The following is an 18,983-nucleotide window of genomic DNA, read 5'->3' as shown; positions in this document are numbered from 1 at the left end:
ACCCACTGAAATATTCAAGAATTCAAAATAGGCCTAAAACCATCCTCGGTCAATTAAGAATCAATATGCAAAATATTTCAAGTCAATCAGCTCAGTAGTTCTGGTGTGATGATACGTCATTCGTGAATTTCCTGTCACCTACGTCTGTCTATTAGCCAATATTATATCCTTAATTAGGCTATATTATAGATAACTCTAAAACATCAACACAGACAAATTATTATCGTGATTCACATGATACGGAAGATAATTGAATGAAGATCTAGAACTTACATGTAGGCCTACATTATTTTGCTGTAAACTTACTATATTCTTGATACATACTATACATTAGGATAGGAAGATAGTTATGAGAGTTTCAGCAGCAAATCTTCCAAAAACTAGTGTGACAACCTCTTTCATCTACAAAAAGTGTTACAAAACTGTAGTGTGTTCTGTAAAATGTTATTGCCTTTATATTATATTTGCGACACGTTTCCTACAATCAAACTTCTATATTATGCATTTATAATATTTCAAACGTTAATTCATTCTTCAGAAGTTCATATTTCTTAACATTTATTATGTTTCTATAAGAGAAACTATGGAATATTATAGAAACTTATAGAAGATTAGAAAAATCTATGCAATACAGGTATGACTCATCCAATTCAGGTATTAACGGTTGATATAAGTGAACAGTTCACTCACAACTCAGATTACGTAGTGACAGTGGACTCTATACTAAATAGGCTATGTATCGTTCATGTACTAGGCTATAGCCTACTTCAAATTATGGAACAGTACTGCGATGTACTAGAAACTCGAAACGGAGAAGCAGTATTAGGCTACAGTTTAGAATTTAGTTTTTCAGTAGGCTACCTGCCAGCAAAGACAAGAAGATTCTCAGCCAAAAATCCAGTTAGTGGTGTGTCACACTCTTTTGAATTCTGGTCTATTGATGCGAATTGGAATCATTGTCTACTTTTCAACTTTTTCCCATCCAGAAAGGTTTAGAAGGTCCCTGCTTTGTAAATACTGCAGCTATAGTTGAATAGCTTTAGTTATACATACTAGGGATAGTGGGCAGTTGGATGAGTACTTATATATACAGGACAAAACATCTTCTCTCGCTTTCTCTATCACTTCTCTCTCTCTCTCCTCCCCTCTTGCTTATCCACCCCCTCTCTCTCCCGCTTACTCACTCACTCAATCTCTCACTCACTCACTCTCTCTCTCACACACTCTCACTCTCTCTCTTTTAATTAATTTTATATACTTTGTAAAATTTGTTCAATAATTAGCATTACCGTAAATTTATGTATAAGCCAGTAAATATTGTAACATACATAAATAAATAACTCTAATCTAATCCAATCTCTCTCATTCACTCTCTCTCTCTCTCTTACTCTCTCTGACAACTCTTTGCTGAAACACGGCCGATTTATGTAGTTACATCACAATATTATATTATCGTTATTTAAATTGCATTAAATCTTCATTCTCATTCATTTATTTTTCATACCTTGTCAAATTTGTTGAATAATTGGCAATACTGTCATTTTGATGTAAATAAGTGTATAAGCCAGTGTATATTGTAACATACCTAAGTAAAGAACTAGATTTATTCTAATATAATCAATCTCTCTTTGTCAGTTTGTCAGCCTTGATCAACAAGGAGAATTCAAACCAAAGTCTAGACTTGTTTGACCCTTGCAATAAAAGCTAAATACCCAACAAGCCATATTCGAGCTCGACTCCAACAAGTATGTCATCCTTGAACAAGAAGGGTTTGCTGATTTCGATTCAAGTAGAAAAATTCAATGGGATTTTGATTAGACTTGAGCGATATTTACATTATCATTCAATATTGTGACAAAGTTATATTGATATTATGTAAATATCGCTAAACAATATTTACTTGGTAAATTATCCAATATTGTATTGATATTATCTGAAAATGTTGAACAATATCTACATGGTATATCATTCAATACTGTGACAATGTTGTCTAGATATTATTAAATATTGCTTAGCAATATTTAGGTAATTTTAAATTTAATATTGTAAAATAATGTTGTATTGATATTATCTCAATATTGCCAAACATTATTTACATGATATATTATTCAATATTGCGACAATGTTGTATAGATATTATTTAATATTGCTGAACAATGTTTACATAATATATGATTTGATATTGCAAGAATATTATCCAATATTGTGCCAATGTTGTATTGATATCATCTGAAAATGTTGAACAATATCTACATGGTATATCATTCAATACTGTGACAATGTTGTCTAGATATTATTAAATATTGCTTAGCAATATTTAGGTAATTTGAAATTTAATATTGTAATAATGTTGTATTGATATTATCTCAATATTGCCAAACATTATTTACATGATATATTATTCAATATTGCGACAATGTTGTATAGATATTATTTAATATTGCTGAACAATGTTTACATAATATATGATTTGATATTGCAAGAATATTATCCAATATTGTGCCAATGTTGTATTGATATCATCTGAAAATGTTGAACAATATCTACATGGTATATCATTCAATACTGTGACAATGTTGTATAGATATTATTAAATATTGCTTAGCAATATTTAGGTAATTTGAAATTTAATATTGTAATAATGTTGTATTGATATTATCTCAATATTGCCAAACATTATTTACATGATATATTATTCAATATTGCGACAATGTTGTATAGATATTATTTAATATTGCTGAACAATGTTTACATAATATATGATTTGATATTGCAAAAATATTATGACAATACTGCTACAATATTATAATGACAATATTTTTAACAATGTTGCTGAATGTTGTGGCAATAATGAGACAATATTTTTTTGCTACTTGGGAAGTGTTTATTTACAAGTGAAATGCTCATGAATTATCCATTAAAGCAAGTCCTAGTACATATTTTTTCAACATTCAACTGCGACAATTTTTTTTGTAAATCAATTTAGGCTATATCAGTTTTTAATATTAAACACATTTTCAACAATAAATTCTTGTCAATTACCGATGTGCCAAAATAGTTACTGTGCCAAAATCAAGGTTACTAAAACCAGTGACCCCCTGGGTTTGAGAACTCGCTCATGAGCTGTTGTATTGTAATCTTTGATACCCGCAACTTTTAATTATACTGAGTTGGTGAAAATTATGGAAACAGCCAAATATATCTTTTACAAGAATAATTTGACAGTAGGTTTCATTGGGGATCCTATTTGGAATGGAAAATTACTCTGTCGTTTCAACATCTTTGTCCCTCATATGAATCCAAATTCATTTTTTTAAATTAGAGGGTGATCATGTGATACATGATTTCGATACAGAGTTCCAAGAGAAAATGAATGACGAAAACCGGACATTGATATCTCAACCCGTATCAGTTTGTTGATGTAAAAGTTGTAAATTATGTTGTATATTAACCAGCTAAAATCATGTGTCAGCGCATGGAGGATTGTCTGTGTGATAGCTCCCACCAGCACTCAGCTGATGTTATCAATGAATGAATGGAAAAACTGTAGTAATTGCATGCAATGAATTCTTCAGCTGACTAATAAATGATAAATCACAACAATTTTTTTCTTATGCACTTTCAATGTTTTTTTTATATTCTGAAAAAGGACGAAGAGTCAGTTAATTTTGTTGTCCAATGAACTTGATCAACTGTCCAATTGTCTTATGAACTGATTGATCGAATCTTACAAAAGTTATTGTCGAACATACACACAGATGTACAATGACTTCGGCCTTGATTTAAAAGTAAGAACTCGCTAACGCTCGTAGCTCGTTTAAATATATAACAATTTGTTACTTTGTTGATTAGATTAATAAATAATACTTAAGCACGGTACATATTTCAATAATTTAACAGATGCCTTAGATTTGAATAATAGTAGAGTGCCTTCCACTCTTGATAATAATTAAAAGTGCCTAAATTGATGCAATGTATCCTCAGTGTAATCGAAAACCCAGAACTTGGGCATTCAATTGAGTTTTATCAAAATCAAATCGAAATAGCAATAAGTATAGTTATTGATTGTTTTATTTTTTGATTGGGCTATTTAAATGACCAAATAATTTTTAAATATTTTACCAAATAACTATGTATTTTAATAAAGGTTCATACCAATTGTTTATTCTTGTGTATTTTTCTTCTATTGTGGGTTGATACGTTTATTATATCTGTTGAGTGTTTGAATGAGTGTCTTTCATTTTGTATTATAATCCCAAAATTTCATTAATTAGGCTATTTAATAAATTAATCCCAATATTTTTTCTATTTCATCAATCTCATAAATTTAATGTGTGTGGTTGCTGTTCCATTGAACTTATGAGTCTTCTTGAAATAGGAAAATTGTCAATAATTCACTCCTGTAAGCCAACAGAACATCATCAGACTTAAGAGTCACATATTATTAACTATCACACCAAATCCTATGAAACAAACGCCACAGTTTTCTGCTATTAAATCAATGAAAACATTAACACATTATTTCATGAAATCTTGTGAAATTCATTTACCCAAATGTAATTATGGGATAATTATAATTATCAATAAGCTAATAGGCTAAATAACATTTTTATATTCATGTTTTCATGAGTCTAAAAGACTTATACAGAGATGAAAAGGTTGAAGATTAGAATTACTGTAATCGATTGATCAGTACACAATTCAATAGATCTAGTAGAATGCTGTCGTACAGAAATCAAGGTATAAAATCAATTCTTACTTGTTTTCCAAAAATGAATAGATTTTTAAATTTCACTAGTGAGGTTGTATCACAAAATAAGCATAGTTTATGCTTTCTCTTTGGTGGTATGCTGATGAATAGATGTTCAGGAAATTTTTATATTAATAAATTTTACAATTCGACACCGTTCGCAGAGATGTAGAAGAACTTTATGAACAGAACTTAAATTAACATATCATTGACGATGATACCAAGTACATCCAAGCTAGAAGGACCATGTAATTTATTATTGAGAACGTTTCTAGCCAAGCACGTTCCACTTTGTAAACATAATTTTGTAGATGATTCAGTCTTAAGAAACAGCTCTGTCGCCCTGAGGCCTCTACGATTTCAAGCTTTTCCACGTGACTGGACCATCGCAGCTTCCTGTTACTGGTTTGTTAAAATCTGCTTAGCTAAAATATTTGAAATAAAACTATCCAATTATGAAAGACTGATATTGAAGTTTACTTTCCCTACTGTTACATAATTTTATTTCTTCATTAATAATACTGTAAGTAGACTGATTCACAAATTATTTGTAACACTTAATTATCATCAATGACCAATAACATTAACCGTACAGGAAAGGATGAGGATTCTTTTGTTTCAAAAGAATTCAAGCAATTATTACAAGTGCAGGTATGTGGAAACATTGCATTATACAAACAATTGAAATTCTTCTTTGAATTTTGTCTTATTCCAATCAAAGAGAGAAACCCTATGATATGAGATTCTCTTCAAACTGTCAGCATTGTTTGAATGTACCGAATTTATATAATCTATTAGGAATGCTGACAGATTTAAATGAATCTCTGGCTATTCATTGGCTATGTGTATCCTGTTGCTGTTTTATTACTTCTCCAGTAACAAATTCATACTTACTTATAAATCCATTCATTTCATCAATCACCAATCATACCATAAAACTGATAGCCCAATATTATTATTTGACTCAATTCATATAATTCATTTATTCATTCTATACAGTATATTTTTTATTCTATTTATTTATTCATTTATTGTATAAAATACTATAATCATAATACAATAAATTATGACATTGGAGGAAAAACTAGGCTGAGCCTGTACTATTTCTTTCCAAAAATTTTGATAAAATGTTAATGTTGTCCAAAAGATAAGGTTATGTAATTACACACTGCTTCGTCACTTGATTTTCGGTCCAAGAATGATGATTTAAAATTTTGAATTTTGAAGGTTGATTTTATACTCTAAATAAATTACAGATTGTATCACAATAAATTAAAAACTTTAGAAATATTGCACTTATTTAAAAAATTATTTAAAATATTGATACTGTGATCTTGAAATGCATTCAATATTACCCTTAAATATGATTAGGCTTAACTTATAGGCCTATTTGTCATTTACTCCATTCGATATCTTGATAATTGACAAATAAATTTTATTGTTGTTCATAGTTACTAATGTACAGTAATTTATTCCACAGGTGATGTTGAGGATTCAAGTCAATATGGAGGCAGTGGCAGTTACACGTGCGAATGTGGAAAAAGTTATCGACATTCGGCTTCGCTGAGTAATCACAAGAAATATAATTGCGGTAATAAAACGCGTTCCTTTCTCTGCCAAGTCTGTCAGAGAACATTCAGAACTCCTTACAGTCTGAAGATACATTTCAGTCTAAAACATACTGATTTCAGTCTATAGTTGCTCGATTTAGATAAAACAAATCAAATTTATCAAGTCTGTCAGAGAAACTTCAGATCTCCGTAGTCTCGAACATACATTTCCATTATAATACTCGTATATCGTTCTGGATTGAGAAAATAATGATATCGCTCGAAAATTAATTTCTATGATTATTTTTTTGACAAGCAAGATTACTGTGTGAGGATGGGGTTTTCTCCAGATTTCTCTCAAACATTTCATTGACAATTTTCAACTAAAAACTATTTTTGTTCCCATAATAAACCTATAAATATGTATCATCACGTTTTTATTTCGACTATGGGTTACCCAGAAAGTCGGTAATAAACTATTATATTTTTATCTTCTTTATTGAGTGAGTATACATACGAAGAACAGTGTTATTATCTTTGAAATTGTTTTTGGAATAAATCTTTTCAGTTTATGGAAATCATTCCTTTAAGATGTTATGTAATAGAATACACATCAGATCAGATAATAGTAGTGGCTCAGGTCTAGTGTAAGTTTTCAGGTTGCACCTGATCAATTTCAGGGCTTCTGACATGACGTCATAACGACTGTTTTTATGCAGCTTTAATAATTTTTACTACAATCTAGTTTATCGTTATTATAAAAATAAATAACAATAATTTATGTAATATAGTTATATTGCTTCACTATATTTATATTTATAGTGTATCAATCGATGAAGCGTCAACCATGAAGAATATTGTGACTGCTGAATGAATAGCAAGGAAATACATTAATGAAGTATGTAGAATATACATTTTGTTGCTACAATAATGATAAAAACACTTCACTCAATGGGCTACTTCTTAACAAATTAATAAAACAATATAAAAATCTTGAAGTACTCTTCATTTTCAACTTGAAATATATATTCAACTTGAAAATGACCTAAGTTAGGGTCGAAACTAGTTGTTGAACTACCGGTATTTTAAAGTTTTTAAAAAATAAAGGGTACTACTTCAAGATTTTATTTATATTGTTTTCATTAATTTACAATAATGATGTATATGTTTCTTTCTTTTATAACATTTTTCTTGATATAAACTAATTTGAACACTTGAGTTTTGACTTTTTTCAATTTATTTGAATCGCGCATCTATCACTCATTGTTTATCTTGTATGGAAATCTGTGTGCTTGAGAATGCTACTGTATGCTATTTTATTGCATCAAGTAAAACAGTCCTTACAATTTTTCACTTGGAATTGCCATAATCACAAAATTTCGATGAATTCAACTGCTCTGGATGAAAAACCGAACGAGCTGTGTGTTATACAATGTTGCATAATAAATTTGAGTGAGAATAACGTCTTAACTCGTATCATTTGCTAAACAATATTATTATAAAGTTATTGTACTTGCATTATATTCGGTAATATTCGTTTCTTGTTGTTCTGAAATAGAGGTACCTTAGCCTATTATGAATTTTATTTTTCTGGCGCCTTACTTTCAAATTATTTTAAGATTGAGACAAGCCTAGTTTGTAAAGATGATAAATGAGGAATTGTTTGACATTTTGTCTACATATCAAAAGGAATTCCTTCTAGAATGAGTTTCATTTAATTATTTCAAAAATATATTTCCACTATTCAATTCTTCCATGATAAAATGTATACTTGTTTAATCAAGAATTTACATCTTGCTAATATGCGAATTTGTAATAATAACATCTTTCGCATTACGCAAACCGTAACACTGGTTAATTTATAATTAATTCTGTACATAAATAGAGTTTATTTCATGTGTAGTGCGTAGCGGTCCTACTACTCTGAAGTCTTTTAATATATTTCATTTTTTTAGAGAAGTGCACTCCAATAGGGCTTATGCCAAGGTGTGCCATCTTTGTTTGGCTTATATGTTTTTGTCTTCTAAAGCAAAACAAATAATTTTAAAATATGTTGTACAGTATTTCGAAGTAGATTTTCATTAGTATTTTTTTTTGTATTTTCAGCTAGTTACAATGTTTTGTAATAATGTATTATGTTGTGCGAAATAAATTAATTTTTGAAAAGAAAATTGAATTGAATTGTTTATCTTGAGTGAAATATTCATTTGTTCATGACAGTGCAAGTCTACAAAATGTTGTAGAAAAATGCATAATTTTTGCATGACTCTCATATATATTGAACTATGATTTATCTAATTATCTATTCATTTCATATTATAACAAATAAATAATTAACCCAATTTCCATTAAAAGAAGTGAATTACTTGCAACATGCCCTAAAATTGGTTCCTTATTTTTCTTATAAATTCTTTTGTTTCAGATTTTAAAAGAGTGATTCAATCAACTGACTCAGGATGTGAAGAACAATTTGAGTGCACTTGCGGAAAGATATACAGAAGAGTGTCTTCATTGAAAAATCATAAAAAGTTTGAATGTGGAAAGGACCCTCAGTATCACTGCTCTCATTGTCCGCGGTCTTTTAAAACGCCTTACAAACTGAAAGTTCATGAATTAAGTATGCATGTTCATAAGAACTTTATGCAATGAGAGCTTAGTTGTATTTAAACTCTCAAATACTTAAACTACGACATAGCAGTTTATTTCTATGTTTAAAAGCTATTTCGCTTCTACTCACATTTTTTGTGGAACGCTTTTTGACGCTGAGTGTTGAAAAAAGGCCCAGCAAAGGGGACCAGAAGACTATTCATCCACAGCACATATTTATGGCGCATGTGCTCTGTATTGAATGGTAGTTCCATAACCGATTTCTCAATTTATAATATTTATTCAATCTCCAATTTCTTTAATTAAACATTTATTTAATCTAATAATATAAGTTACAGCTACAATAGTAACTAGCTATAGTGAGGTCCACATTATAATGACTGCATTTGATCAACTTTGGTTTTGCTATCCTTGTCTATCATTCGACTAAGCCAGTGGTACTATCCTTTTCTAGGTCCACAACGATGCCAATTATGTTTTTGACAGTGTAGAAATATAATTAATTATTGCAGAGAATCGGCATTGCTATTCTTCTATCTTTATCCACTGCCATTATAACGTGGACCTCACTATACTTTTTACTAGCTACAATACCGTAATAATTATTAGCCTATTATTATTATTACATTAGTGTAATAATTTAATTTGAATGCAGAAATGCAGAATCCTCAGGTGTTGTAGTCTCGCTGTATCTATGAGACCGCTCGCATTTCATGTGCCGACACTGACGCCAGCGCGGTAATGGATTGAACTACCATTCATTGCAGAGCGCATGCGCCATAAATTGTGCTGTGGACCTGTGGCACAGTGCCTGTGGATGAGTAATTGAGTATTGATCCATGCAGTGTGGTATTCTATTCGAAATAGGATCTTTAATAAAACCTACTGTCAATAGTGATCCTTGCGAAAGAAATATTAAGCTTTTTTCATAATTTTCACCAATCCTTTGATAGATAAATATATTGTTCTAGTTTCAATATATACCGGTAGTATCGATATCAATCCTTCAGAGAGTAGGTTAGAACATTTCTTATCGATATTATTCTCCAGTGTAATATTGTGTTGTATTTTCTTTCCAGTATGTGTATTTCACTTGGGTCTATTTAATTTGAGTTAAGTTATGATCAGCATTCATAAATAGTCCAGTCAATGAAGGGTTATGGATTAAGGGTTATAGAGGGAAAAATCTGTAAGACAATTTTTGACCGCAGTTCAGTTCTGTTCAAAGGTACGGTAGTAAAAGGAGGCAAACATCAAAAGTCCCCACTCCTCCCCACTGTTCTAAGAGAGTGGGGAGTCATTTTTTCCAAACTTTTCCCTCTACATCCTTTTTAACAACCAATATAGGCGTAGGCTATATGCGCGGTGAGTTCAAGGAAATAGAGATTCTTGCAATTTTTATTTGTTCAGTGCATTATGTATTGGTTTGATTTTTATTATAGTAATTTGTGAATGAGTAGGGATAAATTGGATTAATTTTCCGGTTTAATTAGCCATGCGAATAGTCTACTTATGTATTTAAAGTATATATCTTTTGTAATTCCTTAATTTTTTTATTACTATTGATTGTCATAGTTTTTATATCATGTAGGCCTACATTCAATTTACTTATTTTCTTTCAGTATAAAGCCACATTCAACCTTGAATCCACAGATTTATCTAATAAAGTTATAAATTAGGTACCGTGTAATCATAATACCTAATTATTAGAGCTGGCTGTGATATTATAGGTTGTAAAAAATTCGGTAAGTTGAGACTTGGTCCCTCAATCCGAAGAAATTAAAGAGTTGTCAAATCGTGTAAAATTGCAACTTTTTCAAATTTCCAATTAACCAACGTCAGAATTGGATGTAGATCATCCCTGATATCCCAGTAGTGCTAAGAGTTTTAGTGCTGGTTACATAAAAGCCGGTTGAATTTTAATCGTGGTTAATTCCACGAGATCCAATCAGAGAAGCCGTCTTATCAAAAAGGCCTTTTCTGATTGGTTCTCGTGAAATTAATCACGGTTAAAATTTAATCGGCTTTTGTACAACCGGGCCTTAGTGTTGAATGATTCAAATGTAATTTAACTTTTTAATGAATATTGGAAACAACGCAAAAATTTGTTTTTCTTTTGAATATCACTTCTTTCAGAATCATGGGGCGTCGTAATGCGTGAGAATTTTATATAAAAATAATGGGGAGAATTTCTCCTTTCTAGTGGTGTTTCCGATTTCATAAAAAAAGTTAAACTTCCTCTGAGTCCTTCAACCCTGAAACTTTTTTAGCGCTATTGGGATATCGGAGATGATATTCCACATCCAATTCTGGCGTTAAATTGGAAATTTGAGAAATTTGCAATTTTACACGATTTGGCAACTCTGTAATTTCTTTGGATGAAGAGCCAATAAGTCTCAACTTATTTTATACAGACTATAGACCCACAGATTAGAAGCTTTGATGAGTAAACTATATTGAAATAATTTTGTCTTTAATCACATTTACAAATACAGACATCACACTTGTAGATATATTTCATTACCTACATTTTTCCATTTAATAATTATTGTTGAGTATTACATTCTTATTGTACTTTTATTACCATCTTATCAAAACCTCATATTGGTAGGCCTATATGTATTCACATAGTATCATAGAATAAAACAATCTTTTATGTATAAGTTTCCTCTGATAATAGTATGATCTAGATATAATTATTATATAGTTTTGATAATACCTATAGTATTCCAGATTTAGGATACATTTAATCTCTTCTATTGTATGAAAAATGTTATTTATAATTTTTGTATCACCCTTTTCCATCTCATTTTACGTTTCTCTCAATTATAACTAATAAAATTCAATTAATTGTTTTTATTCTTCTTAAATTGAAAACTATTTCACTCGATCTGTTTTCTAATCTTGAGCCAGGACCACCTAAATACATATTTAGGAAGTCCCGCTTGAGCATTCGGCTTTAGGGGAACTAGAAGGTGAATTATGGGAGTTTAAAATATCGAAGAATATCTCTATTTGAATCTTTTGAGTAAAACGTTTAATATTTTCTATAGCGTAACAGTAATTATAAATTACATCAATTTACAAATTAAGAGTATCAAGGTACACTTTGTACATTGAAAATAAGGAACGCCTTCAGAATTTCAGAATTTTCAAAATATATAAATATGTCTATTGTTATTTTAAGAATTTGATTCAACATTAGATGATCATTTGCAGGTAAAATAATGTATTTTCCTGAAACATTCTTAAAAAACTGTGAATCAGTATGATTATTTATAATTGTTTTTATTGGATCATAGAAAATGACAATGTAGATTCAACAAGATTTGACCTACCTATGGAAACTATTTTTGAAAACTGACAATTGATAGGTACATTATTATGTTGTCCGGGATTGGGTTCAATAGGCTGAGTCAAATGATTTGATCATGTTCTCCGAGAACAGAAGGTATTTTATGTATTTTCCAAATTCTACGTGCAAATACATAAGAATTATAAGTATCAGCAAATAACATTTCATGAATTTTTCCAATGAAAATCAGATTACCAGGAATAAAGTACTTATCATACAGATATCTGTATTATTATCATCTATACAGAATAGAACACTTTTGGATATGCAAGTTGATTGTAACATATATTATAATAATGTCTTTAATCACATTTACAAATACAGACTTCACACTTGTAGATATATTTTATTACCTACATTTTTTTATTTAATAATTATTGTTGAGTATTACATTCTTATTGTACTTTTATTACCATCTTATCAAAACCTCATATTGGTAGGCCTATATGTATTCACATAGTATCATAGAATAAAACAATCTTTTATGTATAAGTTTCCTCTGATAATAGTATGATCTAGATATAATTATTATATAGTTTTGATAATACCTATAGTATTCCAGATTTAGGATACATTTAATCTCTTCTATTGTATGAAAAATGTTATTTATAATTTTTGTATCACCCTTTTCCATCTCATTTTACGTTTCTCTCAATTATAACTAATAAAATTCAATTAATTGTTTTTATTCTTCTTAAATTGAAAACTATTTCACTCGATCTGTTTTCTAATCTTGAGCCAGGACCACCTAAATACATATTTAGGAAGTCCCGCTTGAGCATTCGGCTTTAGGGGAACTAGAAGGTGAATTATGGGAGTTTAAAATATCGAAGAATATCTCTATTTGAATCTTTTGAGTAAAATGTTTAATATTTTCTCTAGCGTAACAGTACCGTAATTATGAATTTCGTCAATTTACAAATGAAGAGTATCAAGGTACACTTTGTACATTGAAAATAAGGAACGCCTTCAGAATTTCAGAATTTTCAAAATATATAAATATGTCTATTGTTATTGTTATTTTAAGAACTTGATTTAACATTAGATGATCATTCGCAGGTAAAATAATGTATTTTCCTGAAACATTCTTAAAAAACTGTGAATCAGTATGATTATTTATAATTGTTTTTATTGGATCATAGAAAATGACAATGTAGATTCAACAAGATTTGACCTACCTATGGAAACTATTTTTGAAAACTGACAATTGATAGGTACATTATTATTTTGTCCGGGATTGGGTTCAATAGGCTGAGTCAAATGATTTGATCATGTTCTCCGAGAACAGAAGGTATTTTATGTATTTTCCAAATTCTACGTGCAAATACATAAGAATTATAAGTATCAGCAAATAACATTTCATGAATTTTTCCAATGAAAATCAGATTACCAGGAATAAAGTACTTATCATACAGATATCTGTATTATTATCATCTATACAGAATAGAACACTTTTGGATATGCAAGTTGATTGTAACATATATTATAATAATGTCTTCCATCATTTTTACAAGTCCATACATTACATTGTAGATTTTTCGACTACTTAATTATTGTAGTTTTGTAAATTTGTAGCTACTAATATGTTAATTTTCTTGTTCCAGTCACACAGCACAGCAGGACTAGTGAAGGATGGGGTACTTTTCTTGCCATATGTGTGGTCGGTGTTATACTCATCAAGAAACTTGGCGAAAACATCAGCGGTATGAGTGCAATCTTCCTCCAAGATTCGAGTGTGATTTTTGCGACTACAAAACTGCGCAGAAGTCAAATCTCAAGCGGCATATGAACTCCCATCATGCAGACAAGGTTTTTAATATAGATTTAAGTTATAAATTTATGTAAAATCGAACACTTACCACATCTTTCCAATATCTACTATCATTTACAATGCAAACTTTTGGAATAATTGTACCCTACCCTTGACCTATAGTAATAGGGCAAGGAAAGTAAAAATTAAGTATAATAAATTTGAACAGGTGTTTATACAACCTGTTATACTGTACAGCCTGTAGAATTTATGATCAAAATTACCTTCAGTTATAAATTATTGATAGATGTATAATACCGGTACAAATTTACTATTATTATAAAGCTGCGTTCACACCAAAGTTATTAACAAAATGTTAATAACTTAATCCTTATATATTATAGATTACACATAACTTATCATACACATGATGAACATAGCCTATGTGTTTGTCAAGTTCCGTTCAATCTAATAGAATCTATATGGATTAAGTTATTAACATTTTGTTAATAACTTGGTGTAAACCCAGCTCAAAACTGCCAAAAAAGTTCGTGTATTTTTACTTTTTATAAAATGTTCTAATAAATTTGATTTATTTATAAATCCATTCAAAAATTGTTCTCAAATATACACTCAATATATTACAATTGAATAGTATGCTAATCTAATAATACTATATTTATTTTAAATCTCCTATATATAAAAACTAGTAGGTTACCCGTGCTTCGCAAGGGTCTATTTTAAAACTGCAAAATGAAAACTTGACCTAATAAAAAATTCGAAATTTGAAAATAGGCCTATATCCATCCTCGGTTAATGAAGAATTTTTATGCAAAATTTCAAATCAATCAGTCCAGTAGTTCAGACGTGATGATGTGTCAAACATAATTTTCCTACATCACGTACGTGTATGAGCCAGCTCTTTCCATTATTATAGTAAAGATGATGGATAGATGGATGATTTATCAGTATCTTTGAATGAGAATAACTTTTGAACGGTTTGAGAAATCGGTGCGGTTTTGATGCGACAGAAAATCAGTTATTTTTATTCGAATAGGATCCCCAATCATACCTATCATCTAGTGTCCCTTTTAAAAGAAATGTTCAGCTGCTTCTATACAACAAATGGAAGCATGACAAATTGAAAACTTTGGGAATATGTTGTGTGAATATTGGGGATGGTTTCTCACCAGAAATTTTAATAGGGGGGCTAATAATAATTATTTATTAATCCATTTTACAGACCTATGTTTTCGTAATTTTCGGTCGAGCGGCTACCGAATAACGGAAAGATTATCATGATTTAAAAGATCATGTTGTAATAATATGATTTAGTATCTAAAGTTATCAGCTGTAATAGACGGGTCACCATGTGATAAATTGTGTACTGGTATTTAAACGGTAGTTGGGAGTTTGAGTGCAGTTGGTTGGTACCAGCTGTAGATAATGGTTCCTTAGAAGAACTATACCGTACAAATAATTTATTATCAGTCCCCTATCATTGAGAAACTGGAAAATGTTGGAAAAAATTATCTACCTCATGAAAGAGAGTTGTTCATATTGCATCATTAATTACTGAAGAATGACAGAATAATCTACTTTTTTAATTTAGCTTAGCATAGCATTCATCCTAAAATGGAAGATGGAAAGAATATGGAATTTTGTGTGATTCATCGTACATCCCATATTTCATGGACCATCTATTGACAATCAACAACTATGAACACATTGAATTCATCTTTGAAACACTGATTTAACCTATCTATTTTTTTAATTCTACACTTTACTAATAAATATTACTACCAATTGATTGAGAAGAATATGTTTTTGGAATAATAAATGCTGCATGACTAAGCACATAGGAAGTGCTTATTGAGATGTAAATGAAAAAAATATTGATTGTCAGATAAATTTCATGATTCACCAAATAAAGTCAAGGGTGACATGAGATACATTGACTTTTTGGCGGTACAAAGTTCGCCGGGCAAGCTAGTTCTTCTCATAAATCTGGTTGATAGAAATTTATTGATAGTAGTCTTCAAAACAGGAACAGTCTTCTCTTGTTTGTTTACAATTCGAAAATCGCTCCAGCATTGATTTCTAAGATATATTTATGCATTAGTTATTCAACCAAGCAGCCTAATAATACATATAAATTGGGAAGTTCAGATGAATTAATACGAAATGTAATGTGTACGGTGTGTTGACGGATTTTGAGAGTGTTTGGGATGTCTCTTTTATAGGTTTAATTACTTGTAGTATCCTAATACCATTAATTATCATTTTACGTCTGTAAGTAATATTATCTTGTAATTAATAATTATGATTGCTCTTTCTTTTGATTTTTTTTTTCGAATTCAAATTCAATTTTTTTTCAAATTCAAATTTTATTCAATCCAATTCACAATATTTACAAATTATGAGAAAAAATAATACAGCTTAACAATATTAGAGTAATAAGTTAATAATTTATAAAGTACATAAAAGTCTAATTTATTAAACAATAACATCAGACAAGAATTCGACCATGCTAAACCAGGACTAATTTGTGAATTTGGATAGAAAAATACTGCTTGCTGAGAGTACAAAACTCTACGTCTGCGAGCAAGAATGAATATCTAATAATTTATGAATTTATAGAGAAGTAGAAAAATAGAAAAAGAAGAAAGAAAGAAAAATTAGCAACCTATCACTCACACATTCACACTAACCATGCTCACTCTCCAATTCCAGCTCATTTAGCCAATGCATAGCCACCATTATCAGAGTATTTTAACTAAGAAACCACATTGAATAAGGTCTCTAGATAGTCAGGCATAAGACCTCTAAGCCATCCAAGAACTTTTGTTTTAAAAACAAGTCGATTTTGTGTTCTCTTAATTTCAAGAGGAATATTGTTGAAAAACTTAGGGCAGAGAAATACAAACGATTTCTGGAAACAAGTGGTATACGATTTAGGAAGTCTTAGTAAATCAGATGTCACTCTCCTAGTTTGATAACTAGGAACATCCCTGAACAACGCATGACTACAGTTTCCAGACATAACATAAAACATATACAATACCTTGAAAACATAGATATATCTGAGAGGCAAGCATCTGAGACTCTGAAAGATAGGAAAAGAATGTTCATATCTACCCTCCTTCTTGATGGCACGAACTATGGATTTTTGTATAGTTATTAAGGGCTTCAAGTGACTAATGTAAGTGGAGCCCCAACAATTTATACCGTAGCTGATTTTTGAATCGACAAGTGCAAAATATAGCTGCCTCAGGACACTCATAGGGAGAAATTTATTCAAAAAGTAGAACTTCCTCAGTATTAACAGCAGATGGCTTTTTATATTAGTAATATGATGAGACCAAGTGAGCTTTTCATCAACAATCACACCCAAATATTTCAATGAGTCAGTTTGACCAACCACCTCACATTTGGTAATATGTTTTGGTTTAGTGCTTATATTGGTTGAAATCGTTTTGTCTTTTCAATTGTTTTGTATCATTGTCATATCAATCATTGTATATTTAAGTATATGTAATGTAGAGAACTCGTTCCTCGCACACAGGCTTTGCCCATGTGAGGAACCTTCTTCAAGTTTTGTATATGTATATTGTATATTGTTTGTACTTTCTAGGAAGAATTTCAATTTCAATCTCAAGTTACGTGTAGGGAAATTAAACTTGTCCTTCAACGAGAATCTTATATCAAATGTAAAAACAAAAATGTATGTTTGCAATTAGCAAATCTCATTGCCATTACTTGTGTAGCCTATCTCTTGTACAGGTATAACTGACCACCTAAACATCTGAATAGACACATATTTTTCACTTTATCTTGACCAGAATGATCTAAACTGATTGAAATCCTATTGTACTGTAATTTAACCAATTTATATGTTATTGAAATCCTCGTTTGGCGTTTGCAGATCGCTCCCTCGAAGAAGCTAAGTCGGGTTCAAAAAAATACACGTGCAGCACGTGTGAGCGCTCCTACAACTACATAAAAAATCTTCAAAGGCATCAGCAAAACGAATGCGGCGCCACTCCAAAGTTCCCTTGCAATATCTGTCTCTACAAAGCTACCCAGAAGGCAAATCTGAAACGGCACATGATCTTCAAACATCCTGAAAAATGTCTACCACCCTTTCAAATTACTTTTTGAAAATTACTTTGTGTCAATGAATGTTACCGTATTGAATTTCACATGTTTGTTTTTTGTGTATTCTTGATGTGAAGTGTGAAATAAATTTGATTTTTTTCAATCTTCTCAATTCAATTAGTTTTCCTTGTCAATACCTTCAGAAGGCTCAATATGTTTAATTTTATATTTTTAACGTTTTACGTCTTAATAACTAGTTTTATCATTGACTCATGTAACAAACAACGAGGGATCATACTTGAGTTTTTTTACTAAAAAGTGGATTCATCCTTTGTTCTTCACAACGAATTCAATGGTTATTTTTCCTCTGTATTATTATATTGTCATTGATTTTATTCTATCATAGATTTTAATCCTTCACTAGTTACCACTAGAACGTATTTCTGAGAACATTGAGAAGTATGTTTCTCTTTATTGTGATTGATTTTATGTTTTTATTATCACAAACATTTTATTCCTTCTAACACAAACAGAAAGTATTCATGTGAACATTGAAATGTCCTCTTATATTTTCCATTTTTATTAATTTTAATTTTTGTTTATTTTGTCACAGATTCTATTCCTCCAAAAACATCCAGAAAGTTCTCCTGTGAACGTTGCGAGCGACCTTACACCGACTATGATAGTCTTAAAAAACACCAACAGCGCAAGTGTTGTGCTGAAGCTCAGTACTTCTGCGATTATTGTGATTTCAAGTCGAAGAGAAAGTCAAATTTGAAGAAACACGTCAATAATTGTCACTACTTACCGTAAAATACAATCCGTCAAACATTTTTCGGGTGCCAAATTTTAATTCTGACAAACTGTAAAAAA

The 18,983-nt window shown here is 30.3% G+C and overlaps 1 long non-coding RNA gene across 1 annotated transcript; it reads left to right on the top strand.

Moving 5' to 3' along the window:
• The first annotated feature begins 9,548 nt into the window (after positions 1-9,548).
• Positions 9,549-18,282, top strand: LOC111055589. The gene is made up of 3 exons (XR_005571380.1): positions 9,549-9,924; positions 13,867-14,071; positions 17,938-18,282. It is a non-coding gene; the product is annotated as an uncharacterized LOC111055589 (long non-coding RNA).
• Positions 18,283-18,983: the final 701 nt, after the last annotated feature.

The sequence above is a fragment of the Nilaparvata lugens genome, chromosome 5 (assembly GCF_014356525.2).
Source record: "Nilaparvata lugens isolate BPH chromosome 5, ASM1435652v1, whole genome shotgun sequence".
Classification (NCBI taxonomy): Eukaryota; Metazoa; Arthropoda; class Insecta; order Hemiptera; family Delphacidae; genus Nilaparvata; species Nilaparvata lugens.
This window is presented reverse-complemented; position numbering and strand designations above follow the sequence as displayed.